This window comes from Coptis chinensis, chromosome 6 (assembly GCF_015680905.1).
Source record: "Coptis chinensis isolate HL-2020 chromosome 6, ASM1568090v1, whole genome shotgun sequence".
Lineage (NCBI taxonomy): Eukaryota > Viridiplantae > Streptophyta > Magnoliopsida > Ranunculales > Ranunculaceae > Coptis > Coptis chinensis.
The window spans coordinates 42,340,463-42,348,780 of NC_141461.1; the positions used below are offsets into that span (position 1 = coordinate 42,340,463).

At 39.2% G+C, this 8,318-nt stretch overlaps 1 pseudogene across 1 annotated transcript; it reads right to left on the reverse strand.

Annotated features, from left to right (window-relative positions):
- Window positions 1-2,079: 2,079 nt before the first annotated feature.
- LOC147493045 (C2 and GRAM domain-containing protein At1g03370-like) lies at window positions 2,080-7,813 on the reverse strand (annotated as a pseudogene). The gene is made up of 9 exons (XR_015199492.1): window positions 7,726-7,813; window positions 5,887-6,569; window positions 5,200-5,387; window positions 4,729-5,012; window positions 4,525-4,641; window positions 4,046-4,308; window positions 3,348-3,516; window positions 2,940-3,208; window positions 2,080-2,840 (listed from the first exon to the last, which is right to left on the reverse strand). The product of XR_015199492.1 is annotated as a C2 and GRAM domain-containing protein At1g03370-like (transcript).
- Window positions 7,814-8,318: the final 505 nt, after the last annotated feature.

Below are 8,318 nucleotides of genomic sequence, written 5' to 3' on the forward strand. Positions count from 1 at the left end.
TTCATAGTTAACAGGATTATGTTGTATAAGTCCAGGGAGTTGAGATGGGATTTCGGAGATGAAACCCCGTTCAACTTCTTATGCTAGGGAAATGAATTTAGAGATGAGTCCATTTCACTAGGGATTGACAATTAAGCCGGTTCGGGTTTGATAATGAACCTTAAACAGTTTAGAGAAGGTAGTAATCCGACTTTAAGAGAAGTTTATAAGACCTCGCATGAGTGGAATGATCTTCCACCTTTTCTTTCTCTTTGAATATCTTAGGAAAATCTTAGGTTTTTATCGTCATTTGTTGTATTTCGCATGTTTAAGCGTCCGTTAGGATTTAAATAACAAAACTAAACTTAGCTAATAATCCAAATAAATTTTACTCACTAGTTTCTCTACTTAGAGTATAAGAAAGATGTAAGTGGTCATAGAATTTAGGTTGGTTCGAATCCCTACTCAACTAAACGCAAAAAGACGTGAGTAAGGACTTGAGTCTACTCTGAACGAAATAAAGATTTCGTATCTTTATACCGAAAAGTGATAGATATCAGCAACATTAAAGGAGACATTTACTTTGTAACAACAAGAGTAATGACAAATCATCAAGAGAGCACAGAATGAGGATCTCCACTTGGTAATGGCCTAAAGCAAATAAGGAAAGTCAGATCAACCTCTATAAATAGAGAGAGATAAACTACGTAAGGCTTGATTCAAGTTAGGTTAAGAAATCTGATACGTAGGCAACTCCTTTCCAAAGAAAGAGCACAGCCAATTCTCCATATTCACAATTTCAGTTCTTCGAAGGTAGAAACGCATACCGCTACAATAACTATTATACAAGTATGCGAACCGTATACGATCAAGTTTTTCAAATCTTTAAACCTATCACTCTAACATCTTTAAAAAAATAATATAAAAACATTAAGAAGGGTTGATTATAATTTCAATGACGGAAGGAGGTTTTCTAAATTATTTTAAATAATATGAAAACTAATTCTAATTTCAAAGAAGTGAGGGGAGTTTTTGTAAATTACTTAAAATGGAGGGAACTGATTAGAATAATTGAGGGAGGTGTTTCTAAATTGTAAAACATGAGAAATTAGAAATAGCCTATTCAGTTCAGAAGTGTGGTTCCTGATAACCCCTGTAGAGATTATGGCTTGTGTGGTAAAAGAATGTGTGATCCAACGTAGTATTAGTGTTATCACTAATACTTTGGAAGGGGGTATCACTAATATTTTTGAAAATGGGGTAGCCATAATTGCAACTAATAATGGTGGTATCCCTATCTAACCCGCCAAACAATGAGATTGGGCGAATTTCTTCACCTACAAGTAACATTATTATCTAGCAAACACACTTTCTATGTTCGTAACTTTTTTAATAGGTGATGGTGCTCGGGTTTTACAACACCATTGCAATTTTTCATTGTTGATTTGGAGGAAGAGAGAGAGACGATGAATGGGGTTAAGTTGTAGAGGTGATTACGTCAAGGGTCAATCTCTCATTTCAAATGGTTAGGACGAACAAGCTCTGCTAGATATACAGCAGCATATTTTTCTCTGTATCACCAATGCCAAAAATGGTAAACATGTATATCGGTCAAGACCGAATAAAAAACTTCACAACTATTTCGAGTTTGCCTGTAATAATTCACTGCGAAACTAGAGCTAGATCTCCACGACTCCACCAAAGTACTTCGAAAGCTTAAATTGTTATTGGCCATGTGTTGGAAACTTCGGAAACTGCCTTCATACTGCGATGAGTGCAATCTAGCCATCTAGGGAAATGAAAAAAGAAAAGCACATTGTGGAAAGTTTAAGACGTCATAGGAACACTAGTACAATGCATTGTTGAGTACTCGAGTTCCTTTAGGTTCACACCAAGGACTTGTAATCGCAAGGGCGGTAATCAGGCACAGTAGGCCAGAAGAGACGGTCCTATACATTTTGCATATACCGTACAACCTGTTTCAATGGAATTCAGACTTTCCCAAAAGGAAAAAGAACAACTAGTCAGTATTTCCATGATGTTTCTTCTCTGTTGTTTATCAGTTGATACTCTGGTTTAAGAGGAAACACGCCCACCAAATATATAAAACTACATTCAGACATTTTCTTATTTGCAAATTACTTGAATAATACAAAATGTTCTATATACAGACATCTAAATTTAAAAATTAATAAATAACAAAATAAAGTACAAATTGATCATTTGATCTACATCATACAACACAGCTCACCTAGGAGGCTAGGAATGACCAAATTACGACTTCTTGATCCCATGAGCATTGACTAACTAGTAACTCCCTTCTTGTTAGAGGTTCAGAAGGCCAGATTGTCTGAATCAAATTGAACCAACAAGCACTGTATGCATGTGTCAATATAAAGATTGAAACTTGAGCTCCCATAAATCAGCTAATCAATCAACTAACACCATCTTTAGACAGCTCTCAGTCTTCTGGCATCAGCCATGCAATAGTCATGTTCGTCGTATTCAAGAGGAATGTTGGGTTACTAATTTTCTATCATCATTGTGGAATCACAAAAACCTTCTTTGATCTCAGTAAGTCTGTGTTATGCACGGAAGGAATGCAATCATCCGAACATCTATCTAGAAGGTGATTCTCAAAATTATATTCAAAATGAACATACTATTTACTTTCCTGGTACATATTCCTTCTCAAGTAGACCGTAAATTGACTTCAAGCGAACAGTCAGATTGGATTGAATATTCTTTGTGACCCTTTTCTGATGCCGGGTGCTTTTGAGCCAAGTAATTCCAAAATAAGCCTGGACATTACATGATTTTGGTCTTGAAGGGAGATGTTCAACTTGATACCTTATCTGAAGCTGCAAGGAGTTTCAAAACAAATAATTGAATTACAAAAGGAAGAAACGATAAAAGCACAATAGGAAGGTACGAATCAATAGTAACAGGAGTTGTCATACAGTGAAATGATCTGCTAAAGGGACACCGTTGAGGGTCATGACCTCTTCAACCACCCATCCATTGTTATTAGAGGAAGGGTATTTTGCTGAGTGCTCGTTATTTCTCCATAGCTCGAAATCTGCTTGGCAAATTGTAACGAATTTGTCTCTGGTACATATCAGATTTTACCAATTCCCCTGAGGTATGCGAATACTCAAGGCAGCCCACTCGCCCATGACCTTCCTCGCTCTATATAGCCTCCACTAAACAATTCCATGAAGAGTTTCACCTGAGAATGCAGTAAAATATTACAATACCAAGGTCAATACTTACAGGGGTAAAAGGTCTGTGTCGAAGAGAGTAACTGGATGCTCTAATAAAGCCCTCTACACTGGACACGCACATTGCAAATGAGAGAGAGAGCTTACAGGAATGGAGAGATGAGACGAATAAACCTCTGACATGGTGGCATCTTCCAGTCCCAGAAAAGCTCCGCTCTCTTCAGTTTGGACATTTTTTTCTTCAGATTCTTCTTCAACTATTTGAACCTTTTGCTCGGGAGTTAACGATATTGCCTTCCATAGTGCCAAAATTGTCCTGCGTGAAGTAGCATATTTATCTTCTTCACTCAAAACCACATTGTACAAGAGCAAGACTTTCTTTTTCCCCCATAAACACTCCCGAATGTACATTTAGTACATTACAAGAGGGGGGTTTGGCTGACCCCTAATACAAGAGCAAGACTGACCATCTTTAGTTTTTCGTTTTTACACACTTGAAAAAGAAATTCACCAACCACACCCCGGGTGAATTTGTCTATTAAAGAAAATCTGGACCGTGCACCTCAGAGATGCTCCAGAAATTCACCCGGAAGGAAGGGAGTTTAATAGATTTGTCTATTAAAAAAATCTGGACCGTCCACCTTAATCTGACGATGCTCCAACACCATCGCCAGTCTTCTGTCTTTGCTATATTTCCAGCCCTTCGAGCATCTGGGTGAATGGATTATTTCCCCAAAAGTTTGTTTAAAAGATGCAACTTTCCATGCATATCTACTCATTTTGTACTTTTTCATAGAATTTATATGATCAAAAGTCAAAGTAAGCAGAGTCAGGTTATTAAGTACCTATTAGCCACATTGAAAGACACGAAAGATTGGAAGTGGAACTTCAGCCTGCCTTCTTGATCATGTGTTTTGGCACCATGCCTTGCATCCATACCTCTTCCAGGACGGAGAATAATGATGATGGATGGACTACCCATAGATGCCAGAGTAGGTGGAAGCACCTGAATGTCTTCAATGTCCTCCCATAAAAAGAAAAATTTTGTTATATTTCCAAACATGTTCGTATGAAACCCCATGATTCTTGCGGACAAAAAGAGCCGACCCTGCAAAGAATCAACGGTAAATGGATAAGGCAACAGGACATAGCCTGCCATAACAAAATGGACCATAAGGTCCGTAACTAATTGCAGAGGATGACCCACCTGCAGGACAAGCAAGGATGAACCAAGTGCAGGGTAAATGAATATGTTGAAGAATGGAAACTCCCCTCTTTTGAGAGTTTAGGAAGTCAACAAACTAGATAGTTTATTGTACAATACCTGCAATGGCAACTTGCGCTTCAGGTGACAAGTAAAGTCATTGATGAGAAATTCTTCCGGGGGAAGCCCAAACACTTTCTGGAATGCTGAATTAGTTTGCGGTGATCTTATATTTATCTACATATAATTTCGGGAATTAGTAGTAAGATCGGGAAAAGACAACTAGAGCAACAGATACAACTCCTAACCAGGAAAGCAACTCACCTTCTTACCAACCTCCTTCTCCATTTTCGCCAAGTACTCTTTAACAACATTATTACCTCTTGTATTGTTCAAGAAAATTCTCAAGTGCAACTTAGAGCGACATGCCTGAGCTAATTTTCCTTGAAGAGGGATCCATATATCCGCCAGATCAGACAAATTAGACTTTAGAAAGTTGACTTCGGCATGTCCCAGAGTTATAGCCTCATCAAAAGGTCCATCAAAATCAAATACCTCTATTTCCAAAACAGATGGAGGATCATCCATTGCATCAAATTCAAAAATTTCTGCAGGTTGAAAAGTGTTCTGTTGCAGCATCAGTGCATGAAGCATTTGTAAAAAGAATTTGGATCCAGTAAACAAGTTGTTTCACTACTGCATGAAGTTAGGTCCAATTTTAAGCTCACTGGTAGGCCTTGAGAGGACACTGATACTAGAAAGTAGAAAGTGAATATTCAAGAAAAGTGAGTTTACCATTCCATTGAGGGGGTCAGCTTTCTGGAACTTGATAGAGCTCGCTCTTGTTTTCCCATTGCAAGTAAAACCACATAAGGATCTGAGAAACCAGTTGCATCAACGGCTGCTAAGCTACTTCCCTCAATCAGAGCAACAGTTAACAACCATCCATCCCCTTGGCTTTCACTCCATGATCCGTGAAGTGCCTAAAGTAGTAATTTTATAACATGGATGAGTCAGCCTATACATATTCTCACAAAATAATAAATTAAAGAGAAAATTTGTACAGATTATGTTTTGGCAGAGAATGCTGCAAGTCATAGATCTGTTGAATCCTAAGCATGGGACTCGAGTGATCACCAAATGAATCGGATAAAGATTTCAAGGTCCATAGGTGGAATTAAAATCAAATATCATCTTTTTTTTTTTTTTTGTGATTGGTAACAATATAGTGAATATACCCTCTTCTAAAAGAAATAAAATTACTATCTTAGAGTTGAGCTATAATGCTGCATAATACTGTTAAGTGAGACGCTTTTTACTTATATACTGTAAGCTTGTAACATGTTCTGATGTACTGATTGAAAACCATGATATTTCCTACCAGTTAGAAGATGACATAACCACTTCGAAAGTTAGTGTAAGACAAACAATGACACAACACCAAGTACGACAAGAGTTAAGAAGTTCTTAAATAGGAGGTACCTTTCTGGTTTCTGGCCTGCATGAAACGATTATCATCCCCAAAGCCCGCTCACCTTGTAGAACCAGAATCCCACACACAACCACTTCACCAATTGAATCTGGCAAGTCTAGTCCATCAAACTCAAGACCTTGGATCGGTAGCTAGGCATGGCTAATAAGATGTGGATAAGAACATACAGACCCACGAGAATAGTGGAAACCACAGTAAAGTTCAATAAATACTGAGTAGCCAGCTTCCGAGTCTGACTGTGGCTCCACCTGCAAAGAAGCCAAGACCTGCTCTTGTTGGATCCAAATTCTTTCATATCGACTGGTTTAACATTGTCAGACAACAGATCTTCAAACTGCTCAAAAATTTCCTTTGAGACCTTACCTAACTCCACCTTCTATCATACCTTTCATCATTGTGGTCTGAAGAAAATTCATCCATGAGATAACCAACCGTGATGATTGCTCTCCTGTTGGCACTTCAGGTCCTGGTGCTATACAATAGAGCAATTCTACCTTGAAGGTGTTCCCATAGATAATATCTGGTGTACTGACACTTACTAAAACTGCAAAATACATTCCCGGCCAGCTTTCAAATATGTTTGCTCCTCAGTGGCTCTCACTGCCTTGACTATTTTGGTAGCAGCCTTCACGTTAAGTTACCACTCTTTTCAACCTGTCCCCTCCATTCTCAACTCATTTTGAGATTATGATTTGCATCGCGATATTGGTTTATCCAAGCAACAGATGTGCTATACTACAATGCATTCAAGAAGCCGCTGATTCCGGGGATTCTCGAGATGGTTTCCACCAACTCCAACCTATATGGATTCGTGGAGACAAAGCTCATAGGTGGGAGATCCAACTATCCATAGTTCTTGGTCCAAGAATCCCTCATCATAAACTTTGTCAGAAAAGCCAATACACCCTATCACATTATCTTGGGCAAAACTTGGTACCGCATTGCACTCGAGTTGTTCCTAGCACCTATCGCCAATGTCCAAGTTCCCTACACAACTAGAAAATTAAGACAATCAGAGGGGATCGTAGCCGCCAAAGCATGCTATGATATGGCAATAAAGTACCCCTCCCTTTTGAACCAATAGGGTGGGGCAACCCGCCAAATAGCAATTACATTGGACCCCCCTCTTCCAGATCGGGTCCCAAGAAAGAGGGAGGGTCCCCCTCACCTGGGAGCCGTTAGAGGAAATGGAAATTGTGGGAGGCAGTCGCCAAAACCACTTTTATCGACACCTTGTCGAAGTTCAGAAAAGTTAATATTGTTTCTAGTATATTTTCTTCGAGAACACACGACGGTTTGTTTGGTTATTCAAGAAATGTCGAATTGATCCCCACGCGGCATGCCACCAACTCAATGTCCGCGAGTGATGCATTAGTAGTCAAGGTAAACCAAGAAGGATAGGTGTTGACAGTCCAGCTTTAAAAGCCGGGTTGAAAACTAAAGGCAGCTTAATTTTGTCAAAGAGATCAATTTCCTCACCCGATCTCTAATATTATCCTAGTAACGTAAGAAGAATGGGTTATGGAGAATATGTATCAACTTCATGGATATAAGCCACACATGTCCGAAGATGCTTTACCCCACCGCCGGATTGACAAATTGGTAGATGGGATGGTGGACATGAACTATTATCTTCATGTGATGGGTCATTTTGCTATAACGATCCCATTGCATGAGGAAGACCACAAGCAAGCAAGTTTCATTAAACCGAGGATGGCCTGTACTATTATCGTGTCATGCCATTCGGACTAAAAAATGCAGGGGCCACATACCAACACTTGGTGAACAAAATGTTTGAAAGATTGATAGGAGACATTGTGGAGGTGTACGTAGATGATCTCCTGATAAAGAGCCTGAAACGGGGAGATCATCTCTCCCACTTGAAAAGTGCATTCGACGTTCTCTAAGAGTATCCATGAAACTCAACCCCGAAATGTGCTTTTGCCAGATCATCGTGAAGTTTTAGGGTATCGGGTTACTGCAGGAATCGAGGCAAACCCAAAATCGATTCTGCTTTTAGAGAAATTGCCTTCACCTAAGAATACGAAAAGAGGTTCAAAAGTCACGGCAAGTTAGCAACTCCTCAACAAAGTTCATCTCCAAGAGTTCAGATAAGTGAAAACCTCTATTTCAGCCATTACTTAGAAAAAATACCTCCTTTGCATGGATGGAAGAATGCCAAAAGCATTCAATCGATCAAAACATACCGGGGCACCACCAATCCTTTCCAAACTAATCGAGGAGAAGTTTTGAGTCTTTATCTCAGCATCCGACTCACGTATCGTCTTCCAGATCGATACATGTGGATGAAAAGAAGGTTGAAAACCTCGGCCTATTTCTTTTGAGTCGAACGCTCCTACCAAATTAAATAAGATATCCTAAACTCAAAAGAGTCACTTTAGTCCTTGTTTTGCAGCGTAGA